The sequence below is a fragment of the Leopardus geoffroyi genome, chromosome B2 (genome assembly GCF_018350155.1).
Source record: "Leopardus geoffroyi isolate Oge1 chromosome B2, O.geoffroyi_Oge1_pat1.0, whole genome shotgun sequence".
Classification (NCBI taxonomy): domain Eukaryota; kingdom Metazoa; phylum Chordata; class Mammalia; order Carnivora; family Felidae; genus Leopardus; species Leopardus geoffroyi.
The window spans coordinates 149,471,853-149,485,773 of NC_059332.1; the positions used below are offsets into that span (position 1 = coordinate 149,471,853).

The following is a 13,921-nucleotide window of genomic DNA, read 5'->3' on the forward strand; positions in this document are numbered from 1 at the left end:
GGCTGGCGCTGGCTCAGCCCCGGCCGCCGCAGTCCTCTGGCGCGGAGGTGACGGTCGGTGGCGGCCGCCCGAGGGTCTGTGCCGCCGTACCCGCAAGGGCACCTTGGCCGGGCCGGGGTGCGCCCGGAGTGCCCGCGTGGGCGGCCCGGGTGCTCTCTGGGTACGCCCTGCCGGGGAGGCGGGACAGGAGGGTTCGGTTGGTCGGGTCTCTTTTTTAACTTTCCCCCCTCCCCCGCTTTTTTATTTGCTGATGTTTGAGGTGGGGGGAAGGGCAGAGAGAGAGGAAGACAGATGATCCAAACCAGGCTCTGTGCTGCCTGCGCATAGAGCGGCCGAGAGCCTGACGCGGGGCTAGAACTCAAGGACCCGAGAGAGAACATGACCTGAGCCGGAATGGGTTGCTTAACCGACTGAGCCACCCAGGCGCCCTGGTCTTTAAAATCTTCTGTTAGGGACCCCAGATGAAAACCATCGGCCCTCACCATGCGTTTTGGTGAAGGTGTAGGGGACGGGCGGCAGGCAGTCTCTGGTAGGAGCCTAAATTGGATGTCAACACTGCGGTGGGCGGTTGGTGGCGTGGATTGACGTTGGCTATGGACACGCCCTTTGGCCCAGCCGGCCCTTCTCCAGCGGTTCCCCCCCCCCCCCCCGCCCCCGACAGGCAAGCTTGTGCAATTTCAGATGCATGGCATTATTTTTAACATGTCCACCCACAGGGAGAATTAGACCACGCTGCATCCATTCCACTGAATCATGTAGCAGCTCGGAAGGGGAAGGGTGAGCTCTGTGTGTGCCGGTATGGAAAGAGCTCTAAAATGTGTAAGAAAAATCAAGGGGCAGAATCGTGTGTAAAGTGTGCTACTCATTTGTGCATGGGGACAGAGAAAATCTGTAAGTTTGTTTCCAAAGTTGAAAGGGACGTGTTAGCAGGGACTGCCTCAAAAGATGTCCAAGTGCAGAGGGCTGGAGAGAAACGGCCTTTTCACCGTATACTTTTTTTTATTCCTATTGAAATTTGTACGGGAAACCTACGCTATCGAAAATAAACATCAGGGGCGCTGGGTGGCTCAGTCAGTGAACCTCCGACTCTTGATTTCTGTGCTGACAGTGCAGAGCCTGCTTGGGATTCTTTCTCTTCTCTCTCTCTGCCCCTCCTCGGCTCACTCTCTCTCTCAAAAAAAAAAAAAAAAAAAAATTCTCTTTAAATGGCATTAAAGAAATGCCTTTGAGAAGTAAGATAGCAGGCCTTTGAATCAGATTCATTTTCTGTTCAGGATCTCCGTGGGTCACACCTGACCTTGATCTTGTTTGAAAGTTGTCTGAAGAGGCAGCACTGCCATCCCAGAATAACACGGGAAGGTCGGTTATGTTCAGTTGGTGCTTCAAGGTGAAGGAATAAACGAGCTGAGAAAAAACAAGAGGGTTGATTATTAATCGTACTGTGATTATTAGCGCTAAAAAGAAAACCGCAGGCCCAAGGTGGAGTCACTTGCCTCCAGTCCTGCAAACCAAGACTTAATTGCAGTTTCAAACTTTGCGGGAGTGGAATTTGAAGCCAGGCAATCTGGAATTTTCTGGCTGGTATCAGTGAGGTAATATGTTACTTGGGCCCTTTCCAGCCCACCCCTGCCCCCAAAGGAGATGACATAATGTGTGTGATAAGACCCCTTGCCCTTCCCAAGGTGACCTTGCCTGAAACCATCTTTTCTTTTGCAAATAACTTCTTGCTTCCCTCTTTCCTATAAAAACGTTCCTGCCGGGAGCCCATCCGTCCAGCCTTCCTGATGGCACAGCCCGGGTGGTTGGCGGAAGGGCAATGCACAGCGACCCTCCGAATGGGAAGCTGCTGGTATCCCTCCTCTTACTCATCACGGCCATCCCCATGGTCCAACTGGCATTGGTGATTCAAAATAAACCCAGGGGGGCAAACTCGGGGATGTTTTCTGGGGATGACCCCCAGTACAAAGAAGAAACCTTTTATCCAGCCGGTGCCATCCCTGCCTGCCCGTCCCCTAAAGGAAAGATAGCCCCATATATTTCCCAGCCAGGGAGGGGGGCAAATGGGTTCGAAAGCCCCACTCCGGCCACAAAGGAATGTCTCTATGGATACAAGTTACTCCAACCCCTAGGCCCACTTGGCCCCCAGGAGGCATTCCAGATGGTAACTGGACCTGGTGGGTTAAGGTACAGAATGGTTCATTAATTCCTAGGTATACATGGTCTCTCTGGGAGCGCATAAGGCGTGGGTTCCCAGGGCCCTCTTGGCTCCCTCCCGGCACCCCAGACCAAAGCGAATACTTTTTTTTGTTCCTTGTACCGCAAATTGTTCAAAGGAACAATTGAACAATTAAGAAGTCATGTCCCTGTCAACGTTCCACTTGAGGTGTTGAGAGCTGGAAGGCCTTTCATGAAAATAGCAAAGCAAACGCTTTATAACCTATAAGTAAATGTAGATACATAACGAAAGTAGTATGAAGAAATCAATCAATAAGCAAAGGGGAGGAGGGAATGTTACAAAGAAATAACCATGAGGTTCCTTAATGGGTGATGACACAAAGGAGCGTTTTTAGAATTAGGTAAAGCCGATGGGGCGCCTGGGTGGCGCAGTCGGTTAAGCGTCCGACTTCAGCCAGGTCACGATCTCGCGGTCCGTGAGTTCGAGCCCCGCGTCGGGCTCTGGGCTGATGGCTCAGAGCCTGGAGCCTGTTTCCGATTCTGTGTCTCCCTCTCTCTCTGCCCCTCCCCCGTTCATGCTCTGTCTCTCTCTGTCCCAAAAATAAAAATAAAAACGTTGAAAAAAAAAAAAAAAGAATTAGGTAAAGCCGAGAAACATAGATGATGCACGCCACAAGGAATAACGCATATAATGCCACGCTTGCCACAATAAAGCAGCCTGACACACTGCTGTCGTCTGTGTGCATTTGTGATTTTTGCCGATGCCGTTCATCCTTCGGGATCCCCTGGACCTGCTGGGGCTGGACTCCGGCACCTTCCATTTTGGACAACTCCTTGGAGCACGTCTCTCCTGGCCGGATGGAATGCTGCCCAATTCATGAATCGCTTAATAAAGCCAAGTAGCTCTTTAAATTTTACTCCTTGAGTTTTGTTTTTTAATGCTCGCTACCGTGTGTTAACCTCTAGGCACTTTTCCTACGTTAGTTCTTACAACCCAGAGGGGTGGGAGCAGCGTAAAGAAACTGAATGGCTTCTCGAATAAAACCAAGGTGCTTCTGCAGGGTTCGTGGGAAGGGTCCCTCCCCAATACCCAGTGTGAGAAGAGGCGCCTGGTTCTCACAATGGCTCAGGCTTATCTCCTAGCATTTTCTTTTCCTCAGGAGCGGTGGAGCAGAAGAATCCTCTGCAGATTCCTAGACCCCCGCAAGCTTAGAGCTTCAGGAGATCTGGAGGGGAGCCTCTGAAAGCTGGTCAGTGACAGCGCGTGGAGAAACACTACTGAGGGCTCCTGTCCCCAGTTCCTGGTGTCACCGCCAGGCCAGCTTCTGAACATTCTGCTTGCCACAGCTGGGCCACGCTTGGATCTTCGAGGCTTCTGTTAAGTTCCCATCGCGTGGAAGGTAGGAGCTAGAGGATTTAATTAAAGGAATGTATAAAAGGAATAACGCTCTGCTAAGCAGCAGCTTCCCCGAGGTCTGAATCTGGCTCTCTTTCTCTAAGAGCCGCGCTTTCTTTATTTCATGTTGCCACAATTAGGACTTCTTCCGTGTAAGTATGTATCTTTCCTGCTTCAGCTACGGAGCAGGTAACATGGTCTAATGTATAAGAGAACACAGCAGGAGGCAAGAGACCCAGCTACATTATTTCCTGAAATTCTAGAAAGGCCTAGAAACCTCACCCGGTCCCTACATGGACAGAGTATGGAAAGGTAAAAATGCAAACATCGCTGGCTTGAGTCCCAGGTTTCCGGAAGAGGCTGCAAAGGCCTAGCCTCAAGCCAGAACCTCCTATGCCCAGAGTTCTCAGAGTCCAGAAATGACGGTCACACACAGGGCTTCCCTGTTGACTATGAGGAACAGGAACTGTGAGCTCAGACAGATTGAAGTCAGAGGAGGGGGGAAGCTGGCCCTTAGTTACACCGCACCCATGTGGGCCGGTGTTGTGTAGGCAGTCCATGTACACCGTATCTAGGGCAGTGCTTGTGTGGGTAGGGGGGTCCTCCGTGGGGGTCCTGTGGAGGGTTTCCTGGCAGGCAGGTCTGTGATGCCTCACACGGTAGAAGCAATCTTCTCTATGGCAGTAAACTTGCCATGTTTTTTCACGTATCAAAATAACAACAACAACAACAAAAAAAAAAAAAAAAAAAAAGAAAAGAAAAGAAAAGGGAAAGAGGACACAGTAGTTCTGCTTATGAACTAACACAATTACACAGGTTTTCTTCTGGAAATGGGAATAATGAGGACCATGTTGTCCATCTGGGACAGCTATTGTGATGACAAGAGACAACTTCCGAGGAGTACTTGGGGGGTGAGTACGTGTTTTATAAACATAGATGTGTGACCGGGCTCCTGGGTGGCTCAGTCGGTCAGACCCCTGACTCTTGATTTCGGCTCAGGTGATGGTCTCTCAGTTCATGGGATCGAGCCCCATGGTGGGTTCTGCGCTGACAGCACAGAGCCTGCTTGGGATTCTCTCTCATCCCTAAGGACTGTGGGCGGGGGGGAACCCCTCAAGATAAGGGAAGGCAACCTGGCTGTCTGCGTACGTAACATGTCTCACGACCCTGTGACATGAGGCCACCTAATCAGACCGCGTGACTGGGTGTTACCATGTATGGGAGACGGGCAAGAAAAACATTTATAAAAGACTACACCTCACCGCACTCGGGGCTCAGCTTTTCCAGTGCGAACCCAATCGAGCGTTGCCGGCACAAAGTTCCTTCCTGGAAAGAAACGCTTCGGTGTCTCGACTCTGTGCGAACCTCGGTTCCCATTTCACTCTCCCTCTGCCCCCGCCCTGTGCATACTGTCTCTGTCGCTCTCTAAATAAACTTTAAAAAAAATTTTTTTAACGTTTATTTATTTTTGAGACAGAGAGAGACAGAGAACGAACAGGGGAGGGTCAGAGAGAGGGAGACACAGAATCCGAAGCAGGCTCCAGGCTCTGAGCTGTCGGCACAGAGCCCGACGCGGGGCTCGAACTCACGAACTGTGAGATCGTGACCTGAGCCGAAGCCGGCCGCTTAACCGACTGAGCCACCCAGGCGCCCCTCTCTAAATAAACTTAAAACACACACACACACACACACACACACACACATTCAAAACATAGATGTGTTGTTACGTCCTGCTGCCCATCTATTGCAGCCCAACACCTGCCTTACATGGATTCCAGCTAGGTAACACACATTAGTTTGATTGCTTTAGTAATTTAAAGAATGCAGTAAATGAGTAAGCCAAGAAACTCGGGAGTTCAGTGAGAACCAGGGACACTCAGAGGCCAGCGCACCGTCTAGAATATGGATGTGTACTTTTTTGCCTCCTTAGCTCTTCAGGTCCTACCTGTAATCAATCCATTGTGCTGCCCCTAAGGCTTGAATACTTGGAGATCAGCAGCCCCTGCCCCGACGCACTTTTCTCCTGGGTCACTGTTCTCATACTGATGAGGGAGCATGGGGCAAGCTGAGGGCAGGGGACAGGCTAACAGCACCCAGCGCCTCAGGTGGGATGTGTGTGTGATGTTCCTCGGACTCTCCTGGCTGCCCGAGAACAGGGGAAAGGAAAGAAAGCAAACGTCTGACTGATGGAGATCATCGTCATACAGGACAGGGGGCTCCTTCAGATTACGGAGAACTTAGAAAACTGCAAGAAAGAGGCAATCTAGGGGCGCCTGGGGGGCTCAGTCGGTTGAGGGTCCGACTTAGGCTCAGGTCATGATCTCGCAGTTCGTGGGTTCGAGCCCCGCGTCGGGCTCTGTGCTGACAGCTCAGAGCCTGGAGCCTGCTTCAGATTCTGTGTCTCCCTCTCTTTGCCCCTTCCCCACTCATGCTCTGTCTCTCTCTGTCTCTCAAAAATGAATAAACGTTAAAAAATTTTGTTTTTACAAAAGAGGCAATCTTAGCCACAGAAACCTACAGACTCCATTTCCTGAAGCCCTAATATCACCCTCACCAAGATGTAAGGGGGTTTAACTGCTGGCCATGGTGGTGTAGGAAAGAAAGGCAAATGAAAAATTAAATTCCCTTGCTGCCTACAGCCCAGCTACAAGTCCTTGAAACGGGCAGAGTGACCTTCCTCTAGGAGCTCAGCTGGCTCGTTGATAACTTTGCTGGGGGGCAAAAGGGAATCTTGGCTTAACCTTAGCCTGACCCCCAGGATCCCATGAGTCTACTTTAACTAACATATAAAAACTCATTTTGGAAACCTCCTTTATCTCAACTCCCCCAAGATACATGCCGGCAATCATACTCCAAGCTTATGGCCCCTGGTATACATCTGAAGGGTCTCATGACTGAGGTTTTACTAAACGGTAATAAATGGTGTTTTCAAGGTCCTGGCAACCTTGCTTCCAAAATGCCTTAGAGACTTACTCTGTCCCTGACCCCCTCCCAACCTGAGGGTATATCACGAGTCACTCACCACAACCCCAGCGCAGCTCTTTCTGCCCACGGGTCCTGTCCCTGTGCTTTAACAAAATCACCTTTTTGCAGCAAAGACATCTTCAAGAATTCTCCCTTGGCCGTCGGCTCCGGACCCCACCATCACCCCAAAGCCCCATCAATACTGTTCCTCCAGAAGTCACAAAGAAATGGCGTCACGGGCAAGAAATCTTCATTTTGCTTGGCAATTCAGGAGTTTCCTAGGCATAAACGGGAAAGGATATCATTTATGATAAAGGATAAAGACATAAAGGATAAAGGAAATAGAGGCATCACTAGTTTGCATTCTATACTGAAATGAGTGATTGGAGCCACAACTCCCACTAAACACTAAACTAGACACTGAACCCAACCCCTGAAAGGCGAGAGGGAACTGGGTAATCACAGGATGCCAAACTGTCACCCACGGATCGCCCACTGCTGGTCACAGGGAAGAAGAGGCCGACACGCTTTGTGAGTCTAGACAGCTTTCTCCTACCATGGTGTTCTTAGGGGCTTCAGGGGAAAAATGAAGCCGGTGGAGGGCAGGGGGTCCTGGGCCAATGGAGGGCAGGGTTTCCTGGGCCAAAGGCATTTAGGAAACGTGTGAATCCGACAAGGTTAATTTTTTTCTGCAGCTCTTTTGAGAGCCTTTATGAAGCTCATGTGAATTGTGATGGCATAAAAGTTAACCCATGGAGCAGTTACCAAATGTCCTTAACCAGAGAGCCCTTTGGAAGGAGCATCTCGTGGGACTGGTGGTCCAGGGGCTCCAGGCCCCGTGCCCGGCCGCCAGGGTGTGCCGATGGAAGAAACCAGACCTGCCAGTCAGGCGAACAAATCCTGCCGCTTTTTATTTAGCTACCTGCATTTGGCAAGTTTTTAAAACTGCCTAGGCCTTGGTTTTTAATCTATAAACGGAGCCAATATCGCACCATATATGCAGTTGAGTTTCTGTGCCTACCTGTGAGCCCCCTTCTGCTGCTGCTCCATTTTCTAATCAGTGAGGGGCTGTAAATGTTGGAGAAAGGGGGGGGGGGAATCTCAACTTCTCTCATACAATGGTTTGGCTCTGAGTGTGGTGAAAACACCCTGTGGGGACAAGTTGCTCTGGGAAAAAGGACTGAGGCTGCCTCCCCTTTGACCTCACGCTTCCCTGTTGGTTCTTCCTTCCAGCTGGTCTCTTGGCTTGGGGCGAGGGCCCCTGAGGGCAAAGCATCTCCTGATGGAACCCAAACTACCCCCTTGAGCATCAGGACCAGCCGGGATCACTGGGAGACAAGCTGCCTTTGACCTTCACTGCCCACCTGCACAGACCCACCTCTGCCCCACGCTCTCCTCGAATACACCTGCAAGTATCTTCGGCACTTTGGAGACCGTCTTTGAGACGCCAGTCCGCTGTCTTCCCGGAGCTGGCCTCCCTGAAATCAGTCCCTTTCCTGTTTCTCCATCACTCCTTTCTCTGCCTTTGGGTTTTGCCAGCAGCGAGTGGGCGAACCTGGTGTGTGTGGGGCCCTGGGCCCCGGCTACAGCCACATCCACAGAAGGGGGAGCTCACATGGCTGACTGCAGACAATCCTCCTTGTCTGTGCAGCAGGACGGAGCGGCCACGGGATGAGCTCTTGGGTTGTGACGGCAGGAGCCTGCAAAGCCCCCTGGTCTGCTCCGAAGCTGGCTGAAACTCTACCTTTTGTGTTGATAGAAAAGGAAGCCGTGGGGAGGGCCTCCCAGTGACTAAACCCAGGACAATCTGAGTATCAGAAAGCACGAAGCCTGACTGCAGGACCCTTAAGGGAAAACCAAAGGATGTAAAGGAAGACCGCAGAATGGGAGAAACTTGTTGCAAGTCATATATCTGATAAGGAACTATTTATTTTTTTTAATTTATTTAAAAAAAAATTTTTTTAACGTTTATTTATTTTTGAGACAGAGAGAGACAGAGCATAAACGGGGGAGGGTCAGAGAGAGAGAGGGAGACACAGAATCGGAAACAGGCTCCAGGATCTGAGCCGTCAGCACAGAGCCCGACGCGGGGCTTGAACTCACGAACCGCGAGAACATGACCCGAGCCGAAGTCGGCTGCTTAACCGACTGAGCCACCCAGGCGCCCCATAAGGAACTATTTGAAGAATAACTTACAACCTAGTAATACAAAGACAGCCCAATTAAGTAACAAGCAAAGGACCGAATAGAGATTTCTCCAAAGAAGACACACAAATGGCCAATAAGCTCACGAAACTTATTAGCCATCAGGGAAATGATAAAACCACCATGAGACCCCCCTTCACACTCTCCAGAAAGGCCACAATCAAGAGAGAGGAACACAACAGGTGTCGGGCAGGATGTGGAGGGACGGGAACCCCCATTCGCGGCCGCTAGGAGTGCAAAGTGGCTTGACTGCTTTGGAAAACAGCCTGGCCGTCTTCCCGGGGTGAAACACGGGGTTGCCACATGACTCAGCCACCCCACCCCCAGATACACACCCAAGAGAACTGAAAACATATGTCCACACAGCACTTGTATCCAAATGCTCATAGCAGCATTGTAAATAACAGCCGAAGAGTGAAATCAACTCAAATATTGGGTCAACTGAGGAACAGATAAATAAACTGTGGACTAGCCATGCGATGGAATATTACTCAGCAATAAAACGAAACGAAGTCCTGGCACGCGCTACGACATGGATAGATCTAGCAAGCACGGTGCTTATGAAGGAGCCAGGCACCCGGGACCGCATGCAGTATGAGGCCACGTATATGATGTGCACAGGGTGGGCTCATCCAGGGAGACAGGAAACAGACTAGCGGCCGCCTGGGGCTGCGAGGCTTGGGGCAGGGCTATGCACTCTTCTTCCGGGTGGAAACCGTCCAATATCGGTTGTACAGATGGTGGGATAACTCTGTGAATGTGCTAAAAACCACTGAACTGTACACTTTAAAGGGGGACATTGCATATGTGAGTTGCATCCCGGTAAAGTTATTTTAAAAAACTTAGCAACAAACAAAAACCTTAAAAAAGGCACAGAAAGAAAAGCCAACAAAATAAAAACCTGAAACTCCTTTGCCATAATTCGTGCGCCAACTCTTCGGGTAATTAAAGGAAAAGAAGCGTTTATCCATATGAACTATTTCAGACAGGCCTAGTGACGGAGGAGAGCTCTTGTCCTCAGAAGGAGTTCGGCTAATAGATATGGAATCTCTATAGAGCATATAATAGATATGGAATGAAAAGAACACCAGTTTGCAATCCCGACTGCAGTGACGGATTCAGACAGAAGGCAGCACAGAACTCTAGTCATTTGGTAAATAAATGGGAGCCAGATCTTCCCAGGGATTGTTCGCTGTGTGAAAGGGGAAATGCAAATTTACAAGGAGGGATCTAGGAGATTCCACTTAGCATCATCATCAGAAGGACTGTAACTTACTGCCTCCCGGTGTGATGCTTCAAGTAAACAGCTGGTGAAGGGTCCACCCACATCTGGAACCTGAATCCCATCAAGCCTAGAAATGCAAGGATTAAGGCATGTCATCCAGGGACACTCTCAGGAAGTAATCAAACATGTCTAGCAGGTGCAACATGCAATAGGACAGCCGGCAACGGAATCCCTCTCCCACGAGACCCCGGCACGAGGAAAAAGGACCTCGAAATATCACCGGAGCCACACGCAGGACTTGAAGTTTTTAGTGACCACATTCAAGCTGTAAAGGAAATAGGTGGGGTTAATTTTAGTGATATAGTCCGGCCGAATATCCAAAATATGATTTCAATGTGTAATCAGTATAAAATTATTATTGAAGTATTTTATTTTCATATGAAGTCATCAAAATCTGGTGAGTATTTTACACTTATGATTCATTTCAATTCAGATGGTAAGTTTTCTTTTTTAAATGTTTTTAGTCATCTCTATGCCCAATGTAGGGCTTGAACTCAAGACCCCGAGATCAATAGCCACGCACCCCTCTGACTTAAGCCAGCCAGGCGCTCCCCAGATGCTAAATTTTCATTAGCAATATTTAAGAAATTTTTTTTAATGTGTATTTATTTTTGAGAGAGAGAGAGACACAGAGTGTGAGCAGGGGAGGGGCAGAGAGAGAGGGAGACACAGAATCAGAAGCAGGTGCAAAGCTCCGAGCTGTCGGCACAGAGCCCGATGCGGGGCTCAAACTCACAAACCGTGAGATCATGACCTGAGCCGAAGTCGGACGCTCAACCGACTGAGCCCCCTGGGTGCCTCTTCATTAGCAATATTTGATCTGTATTTAAATTTCATAGAATTTATAGTTTAAAAATTATATTTACGTAACCAAGTTATTTCAGGCATATGGAAAAAGTTTCCAAAACTGAATCGAGTAACCCCTAAAATCATTTTCCTTTAACATTTGCGTTCGCACTGGCAATACTAGTTAGTCTTTTTTAGGAGAATTTACCTTGAAGCAAAAGCATATCAGTTGCAAAATACATCAGCTCAATGTAGGTGAACCGGCCTCCTCCCGCTTCAACTCAGTTGTGTTAGCACTGAATTCAAAGGTTCCTTACTGTGTAAACTGAGAAGCAGCCCCTCAGCTCTGGGGGTAGTGTTTGCAGCTAATTCATATAAAGCTGTAAATTCCCATTAACACGTTCTGCCTATTTATTCACGTTAGAAAAATTGGTAAAATCAGCATATGGATTTGTGTTCCAAAGATTTGGATTGCAAATACATTTCCCTACCTGCCTAGCAAGGTCACCAATAAGCTCTTTTTCCCTTCCCCCCCCCCCCCAAAGATTTTACTTTTCAGCAATCTCTACACCCGACGTCGGACCCGAACTTACTACCCTGAGATCCCCGACGTCAGACCCGAACTCACTACCCCGAGATCAAGAGTCACCCGCTCTGCCGGCTGAGCCAGCCAGTTGCCCCCGAAAAGCTCTTAAATGGTGTTGTTAAGCTTCACGTTGAGCTCTTCTATGCACACGCTGATATTGATGAGAACACATAAATCCCACTCCATTTGTTGTCTTTGATTATTGAGTATTTGGCGAGAGAATCTTAAGCAGGTTCTATGCTCAGCAGGGAGCCGGATGCAAGGCTCGATCCCACGACCCTGGGATCATGACCTGAGCCCAAATCAAGAGTCAGATGCCCAACCGACTCAGATGCCCAGGCGTCCGTCCCTCGAGAAATTCTTGGACTGCAGGTAAAGGACTCTTTCGTGACTCAGCCAACAAGCACTGGCAGACATCATTCTGTTCCTTGTCCTTTGTTTCTTTCCAGGGTCTTTGAAACTGACGATGCTTCATGGTATTTGCACAATTTAAAAACTCTGTGACTTTCTTCCTAGAGTGTGCATCAGAAGACTGAATATAATATTTTCACAGCGTATCACACAATGTAATGCAGAAAGCCATAAGAGGAACATCAGGGTCGCAGTTTAAAATTCCAGTAAGTCCCAGTTCCCAGCTAACATAGCTAAAGCACCGTCTGTTGTGACACACATCAGCTTGTTCACCTCTAGCCGACACTCAGGACTCAAAAACACCCTCTCCCTGGGTTTATTTTTCAGGCCACGAATTGGCAACGTTTGTTTCCACATTTGAAATTCTGTTCTGTATTTTCTATGTTGTTTCATACTGCAGTTGCTAGTGTGTTTTAGATCAGCCCATTAGGTGTTACCCTTTTTAAGCTAAATGATGTTCCATGGGGTGCTTTGGGTGGCTCAGTCGTTGGGTTTCCGACTTCGGCTCAGGTTGTGATCTCACGATTTGTGGGCTCGAGCCCCGCGTCGGGCTCTGTGCTGACAGCTCAGAGCCTGGAGCCCGCTTTGGATTCTGTGTCTCCCTCTCTCTCTGTCCCTCCCCCGCTTGCGGTCTCTCTCTCTCTCTCAAAAATAAACATTAAAAAAAATAACGTTCCGGCAGTGGAAGATTTTGTGTCTATTCTGGGTACGTAACACTGGCTGAGCATATTGTCATGAATATGAATTGTCTGTATCACGATCCACAGTGTGGCCCTTCCTTGCTGCGTTCCACCCGTGGTCGGTGGCTCGTTTCCCCAAGACACATGTGGGATTCTCGCCTCTGATGCGCCATGAACGTTTCCTCCTGGTCGTGGCCCGGGGTCGCCTCTTGTTTTCCCTGCATGACCCCCAGAAGCTCCACGAGCTTTCCACGATGGTGCCTCTTGTCCGCCTGGAGCTGGCGGTGGGGAACTTGAATTCCAAGGGCTTTGTCTGGACTTCAGCAGACACACTGTCTTTTTTCTTTTTTCTTTTTTTTCCCTAAATGTGATCTCAGTGCCGGAGGTGAAAACCGCCAGGTGAACCGAGGCTCATCTGACCCGAACTCCCCGGGAGGGTCGTACCGTCACACGGATGAGTCAGGGACGTGAAAACACAGAGCGAGCTCAGCTCAGTTCTGTAGGAATCTTCCACAAAGTGGGTCAAAGTTCGCTGCTCACCAGGGTTAAGTGTGTGTGCTTGACCTCAGAGCAACTTCCACGTGGGCCACACCGCTCAGGGCTGGAAGGCCGTCCTAGGCAGCCTATCTGAAAGCTAATATTTGGCTTCTCCTCCTCCCGTATCCCTGGCCTCGTTCTACACATAAGAAGATGCGGTTTTGCCGGATTCCCTGGTCAAACTCCAGTGCCACTGAATGATTAACCTTAAGGGGACATTGCCTGCGGTGGCAGTAAGTTGCTCTGGAAGTTTCTGCCAAGGGAACAGGACACCTCCTGGGTCCCGTGGCCTCGCACGCGGGGTGCGGGAGGCCCCTGCGCTTCTGTGAGGTCTCCCTGAGGGAAGGACCCCCGGGTGGGTCCTCACGCCCATCAGAAAGGCCCAGGCTCGAATTCGAACCCCTGACTTCCAGAGGCCAAAGTGCACGAGTGCGTCTGCTTTCACGCAGCCCGGGTACCATGTGTTGAAATTGCTTCCCAGGAACTTTTGGGGCAGGTGGGGAGGAGGAGGAAGGGCAGTATTTCTAAGGGAGACGTGACTCAGACCTCACGGGCCCCCCCCGCCCCGCCCCGTCTCTGTGCTGTTCCCCACTCTCTTGCTGTCAGCGTCGCCCACATCCATGAGATGTCCGGTGTTGTGCCTGGGGTTCAGGTCAACACAGTCGGGGACTCTGCCCTGCTCGCACTCCAGTGGGAGAGGCAGGTGGGGCAGTGGGGGGCAGGGGGGGGGATAGATCTGGCAGGTCGTGCTGAGTGCCAGAGGGAGTCCCATGAGGTGACGGGGCAGGGCACAGCAGACCGGGGCTCCGGGCTCCGTCTGTCCCGCTCACAGCTGGAGGCTGTGCGAGGCGGTGGGCAGTCTGACACAGGTGTGTCGGGCCAGCGGTGGCCCAGCC

General features: G+C 50.2%; 2 long non-coding RNA genes across 2 annotated transcripts; one reads left to right on the forward strand and one right to left on the reverse strand.

Moving 5' to 3' along the window:
* The first annotated feature begins 18 nt into the window (after positions 1–18).
* On the forward strand, positions 19–6,776 carry LOC123609287. Its single transcript, XR_006717721.1, has 4 exons — positions 19–160; positions 3,336–3,575; positions 4,388–4,482; positions 6,665–6,776. It is a non-coding gene; the product is annotated as an uncharacterized LOC123609287 (long non-coding RNA).
* Positions 6,777–8,817: 2,041 nt separating this feature from the next.
* LOC123609288 lies at positions 8,818–10,574 on the reverse strand. The gene is made up of 2 exons (XR_006717722.1): positions 10,246–10,574; positions 8,818–10,092 (listed from the first exon to the last, which is right to left on the reverse strand). It is a non-coding gene; the product is annotated as an uncharacterized LOC123609288 (long non-coding RNA).
* Positions 10,575–13,921: the final 3,347 nt, after the last annotated feature.